Consider the following 17,532-nt stretch of genomic DNA (forward strand, 5'->3'; position numbering starts at 1 on the left):
TCTGCTCATGTCTCACTGGCCAGAAACACATCACACGGCCACTTCTGGCTACAGAGGGGCTGAGCAAGTGAGTGTTTTGCCTGGAGCTGGGCACATGACTGACCCAAGCCAAACTGGGCTCCATAGCAAGGCAACCAACAGTGCCTGCTGCAGGTCAGCCACAGGCTTCTCCCTCCCCCTGCTTGCCTGATAAGCAGTGATGTTTGCCTTTGCTTCATTTTCTCCTCTTCTTGCACCAATCTATTTGCATAATAACTTTCATTTCTCTCATGATTACAAAAGAGGAAAATGCTCATTCTAGAGCCTTGGAGAATTCAGGAAAAAAATAGAGTGAAATCATCAATAATCTCATACCCCAGAGATAATGTCAAATGTTAACATTTTGGAATGTTTCTTTCCTGAAATCCCCTCCCCACATATGTAAATGATATTATATGACATATTTAGTATGGTACCATCCTTTTTTTACTCAGTGTTGTATCTTCCCACACCATTAAAGTTTTTCAAAGTCATAATTATTTTTTATTATTTATCATCTTTTTTTCCATATCACCAAACTTACACATGCTTGCTGTAAAACATTCATGTTTATGAACATTCCTGATATTCTCACCTCAAGAGAAAACCACTCTAAGCAGCCAGCAGCTTTATCAGAATTTGTTTAACTATTACATGCTGTTGGACATTCAGGTTGTTTTATCACTACAGATAACATTTTGATGAATATTCTTGCACATAAATTCTATTCACATTTCTGATTATTTCCTCTGTGTAGATTCCTATAAGTTGAATTACTGAGTTAGAGGGTAAAATCACTTTCAGATCTCCTCATGTGGATTAGCTTCTGCTCCATCAGGAAGTCTAAGCTCTGCTCCGAGTCTGACATGGCCAACTGCAGGGAGCTCCACAATTCTCATATTAGACAAAATAGACTTTAAAATAAAGACTATTACAAGAGACAAAAAAGGACACTACATAACAATCAAGGGATCAATGCAAGAAGAAGATACAACAATTGTAAATATTTATGCACCTAACATAGGAGCAGCTCAATACATGAGGCAACTGCTAACAGCCATAAAAGGGGAAATCGACAGTAACACAATAATAGTAGGGGACTTTAACACCCTACTTTCACCAATGGACAGATCAACCAAAATGAAAATAAATAAGGAAACACAAGCTTCAAATGATACATTAAACAAGATGGACTTAATTGCTATTTATAGGACATTCCATCCAAAAACAACAGAATACACTTTCTTCTCAAATGCTCATGGAACACTCTCCGGGATACATCATATCTTGGGTCACAAATCAAGCCTTGGTAAATTAAAGAAAATTGAAATTGTATCAAGTATCTTTTCCCATGACAACACTATGAGACTAGATATAAATTACAGGAAAAAAACTGTAAAAAATACAAACACATGGAGGCTAAACAATACGCTACTACATAACCAAGAGATCACTGAAGAAATCAAAGAGGAAATCAAAAAATACCTAGAGACAAATGACAATGAAAACATGATGGCCTAAAACCTATGGGATGCAGCAAAAGCAGTTCTAAGAGGGAAGTTTATAGCAATACAATCCTACCTCAAGAAACAAGAAAAATAAACAACTTAACCTTACACCTGAAGTGATTAGAGAAAGAACAAAGAAAACCCCAAAGTTAGCAGAAGGAAAGAAATCATAAAGATCAGATCAGAAATAAATGAAGGACTTCCCTGGTGGTGCAGTGGTTAAGAATCTGCCTGCCAATTCAGGAGACACAGGTTCGAGCCCTGGTTCAGGAAGATCCCATTTGCCGTGGAGCAACTAAGCCTGTGTGCCACAACTACTGAGTCTGTGCTCTAGAGCCCACGAGCCACAACTACTGAGCCCACATGCCACAACTACTGCAGCCCGCTTGCCTAGAGCCTGTGCTCCACAGCAAGAGAAGCCACTACAACAAGAAACCCTCTCACCACAACAAAAAGTAGCCCCTGCTCACCACAACTAGAGAAAGCAGCAATGAAAACCCAATGCAGCCAAAAAAAAAAAAAAAAAAAAAAAGAAAAGAAAAGAAAAAGAAAGAAAAAAAGAAAAAGAAATGAAGGAAAAGATAACAAAGTTTAATAAAACTAAAAGCTGGTTCTTTGAGAAGTTAAACAAATTTGATAAACTATTAGCCAGACTCATCAAGAAAAGAAGGGAGAAGATGCCTTCCAAATCAACAGAATTAGAAATGAAAAAGAAGTAACAACTGAACTGAAGAAATACAAAAGATCATGAGAGATTACTGCAAGCAACTATATGCCAGTAAAATGGACCACCTGGAAGAAATGGACAAATTCTTAGAAAAGCAAAACCTTCTGAGACTGAAACAGAAAGAAATAGAAAATATAAACAGACCAATCACAAGCACTGAAGTTGAAACTCTGATTAAAAAATAAAAATCTACCAACAAACAAAAGCCCAGGACCAGAGGGATTCACAGGCAAATTCCATCAAACATTTAGAGAAGAGCTAACACCTATCCTTCTCAAACTTTTCCAAAATATAGCAGAGGGAGGAACACTCCCTAACTCATTCTATGAGGCCATCATCACCCTGATACCAAAACCAGATAAAGATGTTACAAAAAAAGAAAACTACAGACCAATAACACTGATGAACATAGGTGCAAAAATCCGCAACACAAATACTAGCAAACAGAATCAAACAGCATATTAAAAGGATCATACACCATGATCAAGTGGGGTTTATGCCAGGAATGCAAGGATTCTTCAATATATGCAAATCAATGTGACACACCATATTAACAAATTGAAGGAGAAAAACCATATGATCATCTCAAAAGATGCAAAAAAAGCTTTTGACAAAAAGTTAAAACTCTCCAGAAAGTAGGCATAGAGAGAACTTACCTCAACATAATAAAGGTCATATATGACAAACCCACAGCCAACATCATTCTCAATGGTGGAAAACGGAAGCCATTTCCACTAAGATCAGGAACAAGACAAGGTTGCCCACTCTCACCACTATTATTCAACATAGTTATGGAAGTTTTAGCCACAGCAATCAGAGATGAAAAAGAAATAAAAGGAATCCAAATCGGAAAAGAAGAAGTAAAACTGTCACTGTTTGCAGATGACATGATACTATACATAGAGAATCCTAAAGATGCTACCAGAAAACTACTAGAGCTAATCAATGAATTAGGTCAAGTGGCAGGATACAAAATTAATGCACAGAAATCTCTTGCATTCCTATACACTAATGATGAAAATTCTGAAAGAGAAATTAAGGAAACACTCCCATTTACCACTGCAACAAAAAGAATAAGATACCTAGGAATAAACCAACCTAAGGAGACAAAAGACCTGTATGCAGAAAACTATAAGACACTGATGAAAGAAATTAAAGATGATACCAACAGATGGAGAGATATACCATGTTCTTGGATTGGAAGAATCAACATTGTGAAAATGACTATACTACCCAAAGCAACCAACCTACAGTTTCAATGCAATCCCTATCAAACTACCAATGGCATTTTTCACAGAACTAGAACAAAATATTTCACAATTTGTATGGAAACACAAAAGACCCCGAATAGCCAAAGCAATCTTGAGAAAGAAAAACGGAGCTGTAGGAATCAAGCTCCTGGACTTCAGACTATACTACAAAGCTACAGTAATCAGGACAGTATGGTACCATCACAGAAACAGAAATATAGATCAATGGAACAGGATAGAAAGCCCAGAGATAAACCCATGCATACATGGTCACCTTATCTTTAATAAAGGAGGCAAGAGTATACAATGGAGAAAAGACAGCCTCTTCAATAAGTGGTGCTGGGAAAACTGGACAGCTACATGTAAAAGAATGAGATTAGAACACTCCATAACACCATGCACAAACTTAAACTACAAATGGATTAAAGACCTAAATATAAGACCAAACACTATGAAACCCTTATAGGGAAACATAGGCAGAACACTCTGACATAAATCACAGCAAGATCCTTTTTGATCCACCTCCTAAAGAAATGGAAATAAAAACAAAAATAAACAAATGGGACCTAATGAAATTTAAAAGTTTTTGCACAGCAAAGGAAACCATAAACAAGATGAAAAGACACCCCTCAGAATGCGAGAAAATATTTTCAAATGAAGAAACTGACAAAGGATTAATCTCCAAAATTTACAAGCAGCTCATGCAGCTCAATATCAAAAAAACAAACAACCCAATCCAAAAATGGGCAGAAGACCTAAATAGACATTTCTCCAAAGAAGATAAACAGATTGCCAACAAACACATGAGAGGATGCTCAACATCACTAATCATTAGAGAAATGCAAATCAAAACTACAATGAGGTATCACCTCACACCAGTCAGAATGGACATCATCAAAAAATCTACAAACAATAAATGATGGAGAGCGTGTGGAGAAAAGGGAACCCTCTTGCACTGTTGGTGGGAATGTAAATTGATACAGTCACTATGGAGAACAGTATGGAGGTTCCTTAAAAAACTACAAATAGAACTACCATACGACCCAGCAATACCACTACTGGGCATATACCCAGAGAAAACCATAATTCAAAAAGAGTTATGTACCAAAAGTTTCATTGCAGCTCTATTTACAATAGCCAGGACACGGAAGCAACCTAAGTGTCCATCGACAGATGAATGGATAAAGAAGATGTGGCACATGTATACAATGGAATATTACTTGACCATAAAAAGATACGAAATTGAGTTATTTGTAGTGAGGTGGATGGACTTAGAGTCTGTCATACAGAGTGAAGTAAGTCAGAAAGAGAAGAATAAATACCGTATGCTAACACATATATATGGAATCTAAAAAAAAAAAAGAAAAGAAAAAGGTTCTGAAGAACCTACGGGCAGGACAGGAATAAAGACGCAGACGTAGAGAATGGACTTGAGGACACGGGGAGGGGGAAGGGTAAGCTGGGACGAAGTGAGAGAGTGGCATGGACATATATACACTACCAAATGTAAAACAGATAGCTAGTGGGAAGCAGCCACATAGCACAGGGAGATCAGCTCGGTGCTTTGTGACCACCTAGAGGGGTGGGATAGGGAGGGGGGGAGGGAGAAGCAAGAGGGAGGAGATATGGGGATATATGTATACGTATAGCTGATTCATTTTGTTATAAAGCAACAACTAACACACCACTGTAAAGCAATTATACTCCAATAAGGATGTTAAAGAAAAAGAAAAAAAGAATTCAGGCTGGTGCTACAATATGGATGAATCTTGAAGACAAAGTGAAATAAACCAGACACAAAGGATGAATGTTGTATGACTCCATCTACATGCGGTACCTAGAATAGTCAAATGCCTGGAGACACAAAGCAGACTAGAGGTTCCCAGGGGCCGGGAGAAGTGGGGGGATGGGAGGTTACTGTTTAATGGATGCGGAGTTTCAGTTTGAGAAGATGGAAAGGTTCTGGCGCTGGATGGTGGTGATGGTTGCACTGCAATGTGATCGTACTTCATGCCACTGAACCGTTATATACACTTTAACATGCTTAAAATGGTAAGTTTCATGTTATAAATACTTGACCACAGTTTTTAAAAAAGAATTCAGTTCGAGGTCCTGCAGTGTCCTTAAAAGAGCTCTGGAGGGAGCTGCAGCCGGCGGGGGTCCGGGTAGCTGTGGATGTGAAGCCTCTGTGAAACTCAGGCTGTGTTTCCTGGGTGGGGGCCAGGAGTTCAGTGCCAGTGCCGGGGAGGCTTAGGTGACTCAGAGTCACCCTGGACAGAGGCTCAGGGAGCCCAGTCTCCCAGCCTCTGGTGGGAGGTGGGGGGCCCATCCCTCTGCCTTAAAGGGAGAGGGAAACACCAGCATCCTGGTCCCTCTTTCCTCCCTCCACCCCTGCCGTGATGAGCTAATGTCCTCAAGGAGCATGGAACACTCCTCAGAAGGAAGTTGTGTAAATACAGCCCGGCTCAGAGCTGGACCCGTGTGAACAGCCAGCACATCCTTTGTGGCTGATGAAGAAGTTAATAGATTGATAAATAGTCCAGGTTCCTGCTTCCAGAGAAAGAATTAACCAAGATACCAAATGCTCCCTCGCTGTGGACGAATTTGGCCTGTTCCCCGAGGGACTTAAATTCAGCCCAGACAACTCAGCTGAGGTCAAAGGCTGTGACAGCCTGTGTGCTGTCCCCAGTAGGAACCATCAGGAGAATCCTGTTCATTCCCTGTAATTGGGGGGCTTTCCCTGCCCCCAGTCTCAGCCTGGGAGTGTAGTGGATGAGTGCGGGGGTCTGGATACAGGGCATGAATTTTCACGAGCAACTATAAGATGTCTTCCCTTGTCCTTGCTGTAAAGAGCCTGGGCCCAGCCAACTTCAGACCAGACGGACCTGCTCAGACAAGCCTTACAAGGAAGCCACCAGCCCAGGGAGGCAGGGGTGAATCGTTTCAGCAACAGCTCTCATCTGCCCCAGTCATTGTCACTGGGATTTCTGAGAGCTTTACCTGTCCCTTCTCTAGTTACATGAACTAACACAGCAGTTCTCTGCCCTATCACAGAAGACAGCTCTTCTAACAACAAATAGTTTAGAACACCGTCTTTACGATCGTAATGCAAAATCCTAGTTAATATAACTTACACACACCATTCAAAAAAAATCAACATACAGATATATATATTTAATATAGTGCTGTATTTGGTTGGCTAATATTTGGTTTAGGATTTTTTCATCTGCATTTCTGAATCATACTGTCAATAACTGTCTTAGTCAACTTGCAATTTTTGTCCAGTTTTGGTAACATGGTTTTATATATATATATATATATATATATATATTTAAAAATATTTATTTATTCATTTTATTTTTGGCTGCATCGGATCTTAGTTGCAGCACACAGGATCTTCGTTGCGGCACGCGCGTTCCTCTGCTGCGGCATGCGGGCTCATTAGTTGAGGTGCGCAGACCCTCTAGTTGTGGCCCACGTGCTCAGTAGTTGCAGCACGTGGGCTTAGGTGCCCTGCAGCATGTGGGATCTTAGTTCCCCGACCAGAGATCGAACCCATGTCCCCTGCATGGGAAGGTGGATTCTTAACCACTAGACCACGAGGGAAGTCCCAACATGGTCATATTTAATTTGTAAAATGAAGTAGGAAAACTTTTCACCTTTCTGTACTCGATCTGGAATTGTTTGTCTAAAACAGAAATCACTTTTTTTCCTTAACATTTTTCTAGAAATCACTTGTAAAACCATCTGAATCTTCTTGATGCCTTTTTCAGGGACAGAATTTTTAAATTACATTTCTATTTTCTCCAGTGGTTATTGATCTCTTTGTGTTTTATGTCTTCTGTTGAGACAATTATTTCACGTTTTCTTTGAAAATATCCATTTACTCCAAGTTTTCAAATTTATTGATAATAACCTGTATGTAATATTATTTAAAAATAAGAATTCTATCTATCATCATGTTCCTTTTCTTGCCCTAAAAAAAACCAAACAAACAAAAAAACCAACATACTGCCACAACTGTAGGAGAAATAAAAAGAAAGTAACTTAAAATACTAAAGCGATATCTAAATACTCAGGCACTGCTACATTAACAGATATACTGGAGTACTGAGATGCTCCTACCTACTTATAACGGATACATTTGGATTTAAGAGTAGCAAGAAAATTTTCAACTAAAAATTATGTGCCTTTTTGGCATTTGGAATAAGGGTTAAATAAGTATGTTGGTGTACGTACATAAAGAGGGAACCACTGTGAATGTGGGAGCGACCAAGGTTTCATTAAACAGATGAAATCAGTACCAGGGGTGGTACAGTCAAGAGATGGTTTTCCAAAATGGTGAGTTGCTCTTGAAAAGTTACAAACCAAACAAAGTACAGTGCTTCCTGGACTCACACCCAGGTCAGAGAATTTGGTGTATATGATGGGAAAAACGTGTTTTGCTTTATGTAAAACAGGGTTGGATTCCAGGCTGAGGGTCATAAACAGGAGGTTGGCTTCCATGGCATTTTAAAGCTGGCTGATTCTCTCCAGCCACAGGAAAGCCTGAGGGGGGATCAGATGAGTCAACCGCCAGGGTACCTTGGGGCAAAGGCTTCAAAGATTCACTAAGAGCCCAGGATGAGCCAGGAAAGAAGAGGCAGCGCATCGTCCTCACCTCTCTAGGGATCATCTCTCTCTCTCTTTTTTATTTTTTAATTAAAGTATAGCTGCTTTACAATATTGTGTTAGTTTCAGGTGTAGAGCAAAGTGATTCAGTTACACATACACATATATATTCCTTTTCATATTCTTTTTTTGTTATAGGTTATTACAAGGCATTGAATATAGTTCCCTGTGCCGTACAGTAGGTCCTTGTTGTTTATCTATTTTTCTTTTTGGAGGAATGTCAGTTTATTTCCACCAAACAAAAAAGAGTTGAAGAAATAGCCAGTAAAATTTTGGGAGTATTATTCCTTAGAAAACAACACTGGTATATTTTAATATAATGAAAGCATGTTATGAGATGCTTAACATGTTGGGTTTTGTAAAAATTTTTATTTTGGGCCACTTCCCACAGCTTGTAGGATCTTAGTTCCCTGACCAGGAATTGAACCCTCCTCCCCAGCAGTGGAAGCGCAGAGTCCTAACCACTGGAACACCAGGGAAGTCCCTTAACAGGTTTCCATTATCTATTTTCTATATAGTAGTGTGTATCCGCTAAACCCAAACTCCTAACACATCACGTCTTTTGCCTCTGCACACTGATTCTGCCTGGTAGGCGCAGGAGCTGAAGTGACTCACTTCCCCGGGTTGTTCTCCGTCCTAGCCCCGCATGCGTGCCCCTGTCGCCCTCCCCCTGACGTCTGATAACGGTATATTGTGTGGGGATTTCGTGGCCGTCTGGTCTCCATCGGAACGAAAGCTCCCAGCAGCAGAGGCCGCTCTCTCTGCAGCTCAGTGACCTTCACAAGCACAAGCGCGTTGACTTAAAGCCAGGAGGCTGTCAATAAACATTTGAGTAATAAATGAATGAGTAGCTTCCTTGCTTTCACTGTTTTACCCTCACCACAGAATCCTCCTCTTGAGGCAGGATCTCATCAGGCCACTTTCTTTGAAGCCCTGCGGGGGTTCCCCTCTGTCTATGGCTAATCTGGGGCTCCTGAGCTTGGCCTTCGAGGTGTGCCTCCAGCTTACATTACCCTCCACACCTATCCACGCCCTCCACCCTCTAGGACACCCTGAACTGCTTGCCCTCCGCAGCTGCCACCTACTGAACGCGTCCGTACACCGCGTCCCGTGCGAAGCACTTTACGTGTATTATTCCATTTAACCTTTGCAAGGGTGCTGTGAGATAGGCACTAGCGTTATGCCCAATTTTCACGTTCCCCATTTTTATGGAAGAGGAAACTGAGGCTTAAATAACCCGCCTAAGATGGGGCAGCTTCTGAATGCCACATCTAAGCCCTGACCTCACCTCCACCTGTCCGCCCCCCAAGTCTACACTTTCACCCCCTACTAAGCGGAACCTCCCGTGTGTCATTATATCCTGACCTCAGCCTGTGCTCAGGCCCCTCTGTGAGCCTAGCACAGCCCTTCCTCCTCTCCACGTGTCTGCCATCCTGCAGTCCCAGCCCCAGTGGCCTTTCTTCCGCAAGTCTTCCCATCCCATCCCCTCTGCTGAGTCACCTTTTCCTCTGCAACCTCAGATGTATTCCGATTGAAAGCAGCGTCAGCTGGGCAGGTGACTCCTCCATTCAGGACTGTGAGCTCTTTCTAAGCAAGGACTACGGTCTATTCATTTCTAAACGTAGCATCCAAGTCCCAACTCACCATCGGTGTTCACTGGCTCTTAACCGTCGTTATTAAGGAAGTGACCACAAGGGGGCGGTACCAAAGGGTCTGACGATGGATGGCCCTGACTTCACCTGGGAGACCCTGCAGGGCACAGGAACAAACGCAAAAAAGAAATGAAAAGGGCTCAGCCGGAAGGGTAAGTGACAATGTGAAGTGTGGGAGAAAAATTGGATGAAAGTCACCAAAAAAATTTTTTGGAAGTTTTTGAAAACTTTAGGAGTTTTTCAAAAATTTGGAAAACATGGGGAAATAGCTTTTTCCGTTGAGTATTCTTCGCCTTCTTTACAAAATATTTACATCCTAAGTTTTGCAAACACAATTTTATTAACCAATCAAGAAGCGCATAACACATTCTATCAAGGAAAAAGTACATTTAGATCCATAAAGAGGGTTAAAAATATAATTAATGTAAAAAAAAAAACAAAAAAAAAACAAAAAAAAATAATTAATGTTATTTCTTATTACTCTCCAAATGTTGTTACCTTTCTCCCTCCACCCTCCTAATTGCTGTGTACGGATTTAAAATGTCTTTAATCAAGAATTATGTGTTATTTATTTTTCGTTGCTTTGCTATTGTTGTTTGGCTGGGTTTTTCCAATTAACAATGAACAGAAGACCATAAAAATGTCCAGATGTGTTATCTTCCTGGCACTGTTGGAGATCAGAGGCCCCGCAGTAACCTGGGCGGGCAGGTCGGATGGAGAAGAATGGAAAAGGCCAGAGAACATTGGTGGCCACGGCTCACGAATTCATGGGATTCCTCCGTACTGAGGGTCGGGAAGTAAGAGGATATTGAGAAGTGGGTTTTAGGGGTAACCTTTTTAGGGGGCTTTTTAGGTGGGCCTGGAGTGCCTTAACAAGTCAAAGGAGAGATTTAGGTGAGATCCCACAGATGGCCGGACGTTTGTCCCTGAGGTTGAGGGCAGCTGTGCAATTCCTGCCTGGAAAGTCTCCCAGGCAGGACAGAGGGGCCACCAAACTGTTCCAGCGGTAAGAGCGATGGGCAGGTGGGCTGCTCTGGGCTCCCCCTTTACCCCCAGAGCTCAGAGGGGCCAGGGTTGTCTGCGTGTTTCCCAGGGTCTGGCTGTGGGCCACACAGGAGGGGCGGGGGGACTTCGGGTCCCATACAGATGCTTAGAGAGGTAATGGGATGTGGCAGAAGGGGGCTGTGGATGGACTGCTGGCTTTCAAGGGGTCTGGGAGAAGAGGGGGCAAAGGGCTCCCCTCGAAAAAAAAGATGAACTCACTGGGTCCTGCAGGTTAGAGGCAAGAGGTCTCCAGAGACGGAGGGTCTCTGAAAAATCTAAAGCAGCCTCTAATGAGAGAGGGAGGGACAGACAGACAGACAGAGAGTCTGAGAGAGACTCAGTTTTAGGCACTTACTAGACCCAGAGGGCTTACGACAGGGCCACTCAGCTGAGAGCCTTGCCGCTGACCTACCCTTCCTCCCGGCTTCCCTTCTGCACAGAAGGGCCAGAAACCGCAGCCCACAAGTCAGGGAGGAGGTGCCGGAGGAGGAGAGAAGAGATGGGCCCGACACGCTGGAGCTGGGAGGGGTGCTCTCATTTCTGAAGGAAGAACAAAGTGCAGATTATTCCGTGTTACCTGATGTTCTAGTTTCTGAATTGCAGCTGTGTTTTGCAACTTGAAAACAAACAAACAAACCCCCCCAAAAAAAACCTTTAAAGAAAAAGGTGCTTTTGCAACTTGAAATGACCCTATGGCTTTGAGACGAAGATAAAACGGCTTTTCCGCAGCATCCCATCAGCCGTGCTTGTGCCAGCTCTGTCTTATACTCGAGAGGCTGAAGGGAAACAACAAAATCCTAACAGCCGTGGCCTTTGGGGGAGCGCGATTATGAGCGACGAGGTGATTGTTTTCACTTCCTGCGGTCTCTAAATTTTCTACTGCGAGCATGTTATTTTTATAATGTTAATTTAACATGTTAATTTTATAATCTTGAGGAAATGAAAATAAACAGTATTCTTTGAAAACTGAATGAAGATGCTTCGATTATATAGGCAAGAACAATTTATGGGCAAAGTTGTAAGAAGAGTCCCGCTGGCTGGGATGCAGGGGGGAGCCACTGCCTGATCCCCTCTGCACAGCATTTCCTGGAGATGGGAAGGAGGTGTGAAGGTTGATAACGCCGTCTGATGCTCCTCTCACAGCCCTTCTGCCTGAAAAAAGCCTTTCTGGGTCTCCAGTGAGAGTCAGTGAAGAATTTCAGGCCAAGCGAGGGAATTCCCTGGCGGTCCAGTGGTTCGGACTCCGTGCTTTCACTGCTGAGGGCGTGGGTTCCATCCCTGTTAGGGCGACAAAGATTCCTCAAGCCGTGTGATGTGGCCGAAAAAAAAAAAAGAGAGAGAGAATTTCAGGCCAAGTAAGAGGCGGGCCATACCTGGCAGCAGGCTTTCGTAACCCCAGCACTACTGGCGTTTAGGGCTGGAACGTTCTCTGCGGTCCGGGGCTGTGCTATGCATTGTAGGATGTCTTGCAGCAACCCTGGTCTCTGCGCGCTAGAAGCAGTAGCACTACACACTCTGCACCCCAACTCGCAATGATCAAAAGTGTCTTCAGAAGTTACCAGAGGCCATGTCACCCCCAGCCTACAACCGTTCCCTTAGAGGGCGCTGCCTATCTTACCCGCTCAAAAAAACTGGGCCTCCGGATTAGGGCTAGGCGTGATTAGAACAGACCCCTTGGGGTCCAGTCAATGGAATGACTGACCATCACCCTCTGGAATTCTGTTAGGATGACAGCATGTCTGGGGTCAGACATCTCCAGGCGGCAGCGGACACTGTATAGACTGAGTGTGTCCCCTGCAAATTCGTACGTTGCAGACCCAACTCCCAGTGTGACTATATTTTGAGACGGGGCCTTTAGGGAGGTGATTAAGGTTAAATGAGGTCATAAGGGCTTGACCTTAATCCTGCAGGGCTGGTGTCCTTATAAGCAGAGGAAGAGACACCAATGCTCTCTCTTCCTCTCTCCACGTGTGCGCCCAGAGGCAAGGCCGCGTGACAACACAATGAGAAGACAGCTGTCCGCAGGCCAGGAAGAGAGGTCTCGCCAGCAATGGACTCCGCTGGGCTTGATCCTGGACTTCCAGCCTCCAGAACAGTGAGATAGCAAATGTCTGTTGTTCGAGCCCCCGAGTCCGTGGCATCTTGTGAAGGCAGCCGGGCAGACACAGACGGGCTGGGAGCTGCTCCAAGAGGGAGGGAGAGGCTGTCGCTGTGGTGCCTGGAAACCCCGAGTAGCCTTGCCTCGTGGGGACATACGCTGGCCGGCTGGGTGGAGGGCGTCCCACCAGAACCGGGTGGGAGGTCTCTCGTGTTCCTCGTAAGAGGAAGTAGCGATTAACGGTCGGTATTTGCAGCCGCTGGCGAGTGGCTCTGCAGCCTCCCAGAGGGCCAGTCGACAGTCTCCCTTCTCTCTTTCAGGGCAACAAAGGAGGAACGTTCAAGAAATGGAGTATTTGGGCTGATTTTTTTTTAAAACTGAGCATGAAACTCTTTGGGAGGAGTGTCCAAAGTTTTGTGTTAAAAATCTTTTTAAAAAACATGTATTTATTCCTTCACAAGCACCTTTGTCAACCGAGGATTTTGCAGGTCTCAGGGTTTCCACCCCAAGCGTTAGTTCTGTAGTATAGACAGAAATGCGGTAGGGGAGTCTGACGGAGTGTGGACCGAGTCCGGAATAGCCCTGGGATATTGTTTTCACATCCTAAGCAGTTGGACACCTCTTCTTAGTGTGTCGTCTTGGCATTCCAGCTCTTTCTCTTCACACCCGAGGGAAGGAGGCGTAGCAGCCGTCCGGGTCAAGCACATGATACTGAATGAGGTCCTCTCGCCTGTGTCATCCTGCTGGCGTCGGGGCCCCAGTGACCGACACAGACTCCCGCAAGGGAGCCTCCTGGTGGGTCCATGGAGGGATTGGAGTGTCAGACAGAGAGAAGGATATCTCTAGAGACTCATTTCAGAAGATGGTGAGGGCTGGTTCCCGCATTTCAGAAGAATCAGCTTCAGCCTGAGACAGGCCTGGGACCTGGCACCCTGTGCTGCTCTGCTTGCAGCTGGACAAACGTCTTCTGGAACAGCAAAATACAGTAAGTCCCTTATACATGAACCTTCAAGTTGCGAAATTTCATAGATGCGAATGTGTGTTCCGTCAATGTCAGGCATGAGTGAAACTGCAGCTTCCTCCGTCTCCTGTTGCTGGCGACCCTTCAGCTCTACCATCTCCCACCTCCTCTCCCTCCTCCAGTCAGTAACTCTTCCTGCCTGTTCACTTGATGCCAGCCCCTGTGTGCCAGCTGTCGTGCTGGTGCTACTGTACTTTTCAAGGTACTGCACCGCAAGATTAAAAATGCTTTCTTATTTTTTATGTTTGTTTTGTATGTATTATCTGTGTGAAAAGTGTTATAAACCTATTACAGTACGGTACTATAGAGCCGATTGTGTTAGTTGGGTACCTAGGCTAACTTTGCTGGACTTACCAACACATTGGACTTAGGAATGTGCTCTCAGAACGGAACTCATTCACATGTAGGGGATTTACTGTACAAAGAAACCGTATGGGACTAAAAATAACTGCGAGCATGTGCAGTTGAGGCAAATTCTGGACCAAAAGATACAAAAAGACCAAAAAAATCCCCAACTGCCACTTCTGAAGAGCTGGGAGCGAAAGCAGGGCACTGGGCATGCCCTCTGCACTCAACACCACAAAGAGGCGGGCAGAACACCTAAGCTGCCGCTCCAACCCGACCCCTGGACACACCTCTGCCCTCACCCCATATAAGGAACCAGCTCTACCCGCTTCAGAGAGCAAGTGAGCAGAGGAACTTGTTACTTCTTTTTGCTCCCCCCTGCTGCAGCAGGGACCCCAATAAAGCCTTGCCTGAATTTCTTGTCTGGCCTCTGGTCAATTTCTACCGATTGGGGAAGGCCAGGACCCCTGGTCGGTATCGAGACTCCAGAGAGCCCCCGGGGAGTCAGGACTGAGCAGTGACAGCCCTTTTCCATCGCCTGTCACCGCTCTGTGCAGCCTCTGTCTTCTCCAGCCTGGGACTCCAGCCGCCTCCAAACTATTCTCCCTGGAGTCATTCTGTACAAGACGGCTCCAGGGACCTTTCTAAAACCCCTGTCCGGTCCTGTCACTTCTGAAACTCAGCAAGGAGCTCTCATTTTTAGATTAAAGTGAAAGAAGGCAAATTCAAGAAACCCCATATTTCATGATTCCCTTGCATGAAATAGAAAAGGCAAAACTGTGGAGACAGAAGCAGATTAGTGGTCGCCTGGGTGGAAGCGGGGAGATGGGGATTCAGAGTCAATGTGCAGGAAGGATCCTACTGGAGTCATAAAAAGGTTTCAAACTGGTTTATGGTGATGGTTACACAACTTGGTAAATGTACTTAAGAATCATTGAATTGTATATTTGAAAAGGGTGAATTATATGATATGCAAAATTAAAAATTATTCAAGCACCTCATCCTAGCCAGCAGGCACTCCGTACTATGGCTCCTAAAGACCTGTCTCGAGGCCCGTCTTGCCCAGCTCTCCTCACTCTGTACCTTCAGTGCTCTCCCTGGTCCAGAGCCTCAGAGGGGCTACATCTTCCCCGCTCAGCCACCTGCACCTTCAAACACCTGCTACAGCCTCTGTCCCCCAGAGCATCCCTCCTCCCCTGACTGCTGGCTCCCACCCGACACCTGGCTGCTGCCCCTCACAGCTCAGCTCGCCCTGGGATGGATTGCCTTATCCACCCAGATGATCAGGACCCTGTTCTGTGCCCCTGTGCTACCCCTGGACTTTCTCTTTCATGCCACTTATCACTATTTGCTGAATTCTTTCTTTAATGTCTGTCTTCCTTGCTAGTACATGAGCCCACAGATAACTTGTCATAGCGATATTGCAGGGCCCAGTGTGGTCTCTGGCACGTAGTAGGATCTCGGAGATGTTAATTGCATGAATAAACATGGGAGTGAGGTGCAGAGGCCATGGGGCCAGGCAGCTCTTCCAAGAGCGTATGGGTTTATTCAGAACCCGGCATCACTCAGCGGAAGGCACGTTGCAATCTCCCCCAGAGGCTGCGTGACGAGGTAGAAGAGGGTGGGTGGTGGGTGCAGGAGCTCACTGTGGGGGGGTTCCCAGGCTGATGATGTGGGGCGGGGGAAGGGGGACTCAGGAAGAGGGAAGGGGGTCTCATCTGGCTGGGCGATCCTGGCTAAGAAACTTAAACTCCCTGGCCTTCTTCTTTTAACCTATGAAAAGATATCTTTTTTCCTACGAGTCCAGTCATCCTACTAGACCAGGGCTTTGCAACGTCAGGGTGGCCTGGGGTGTGTGTCACAAGGGTAGATTCCTGAGCCCACCCAGGCCTGGACTCTGCGAGTGTGGTTTGGGAATCTCCACTTTAACACACTCATGGGTGATTTTTATTTTTTAATGCAAGTTCGTGAGGGGCCAGAGGACTGTCTCTGCCTTGTTCACTCACACACCCCCAAACCTAGCGCAAGGCAGCACAGAGACGGCTGCTCCAGAGCTATTCCTTGACGGGTGAATAAGTGGATGAGTGAATAACGTGATAGTCACAGAAATGTGTCTAACCGTCTCTGACAAGGTGGAACAGGGCTCCTGCCCCACTGTGGTCGACGGGATCTCCCTCCTCTCTTCTGGGCCAAACTCCCCTTCTGTAAAATACGGCACTGGCTGAAGTGACCCATGTGACTTTTGGCCTTAAAGACCCACGGCACGGTGCCATCATGCTTTCTGTCTCCAACACGCCTGCCTCCTTGAGGGGTGAAGAAGAACCCAGGTGAGAAGCGACCACAACCCAGAGATGCGTCGTCGGTTTTAATAGGAGGGGTGGAGTCAAACAGTTTAGAGGAAGAGGGGTGGAGTCAAACAGTTCAGAGGAAGAGGGGTGGAGTCAAACAGTTTAGAGGAAGAGGGGTGGAGTCAAACAGTTCAGAGGATCGTATAAAAAGAGCTTTTCCTTTGTTGCTGGAACACGATACGGTTTGTGCACAGCACATACATATTAAAAAAATAGAAACCTCACATCTTACAAACACGTGACTGAACAAAGTCTGAGTTTTCCTACCCACTAGACCCAAGCTTGAGGACAGCTCTGCCCTGGGACCCAGCCTGAGGTACTGATGGATTTTCAGAAAGGGAGACCCGTGCAAAGACGCAGCTGTCCGGATGGTGGAATTTTGGTAGTTCATGAGGCATCCAAACGTGGGTCTGCGTTAGCTACCCGCAGGAGGGACTAGATTCGGGATGTTCTGGGCATGAGTACCCCTCCCTCCCGTCCTGGGAAGAGCAAACACCAGCTGAGGGGCAAGTGCAGGTTGAAGTGTTTCTATCCATCCTTCCGGCCCTGACCCAAACATTCCTACCATTGGAGTTTTCCTGGGAGGTAGCAGAACGAGCGGCTGGGTTCTTGCTGGGAGGAGAGGTGGGGGGCAGGTATTAGAGACCCACTTCACAGGTGCACGAGTGGCGGGTGGCAGAGAATACCTTCTCTGTGGCAACAGACACAGAGCCCTTGGGGGAAAGCATTGGGATAGAAATATGTAGGAGTTTTCTAGCTTGTGTCCACTGAAAAGGGGCAAAAAGGAACGGGAGGGCAGAGAGGACATCCTGGTGTCTTGGAGGCCAGACGCATTTGCTTTGTACTAGTG

This window comes from Leucopleurus acutus (assembly GCF_964270905.1).
Source record: "Leucopleurus acutus genome assembly, chromosome: 11".
Classification (NCBI taxonomy): Eukaryota; Metazoa; Chordata; class Mammalia; order Artiodactyla; family Delphinidae; genus Leucopleurus; species Leucopleurus acutus.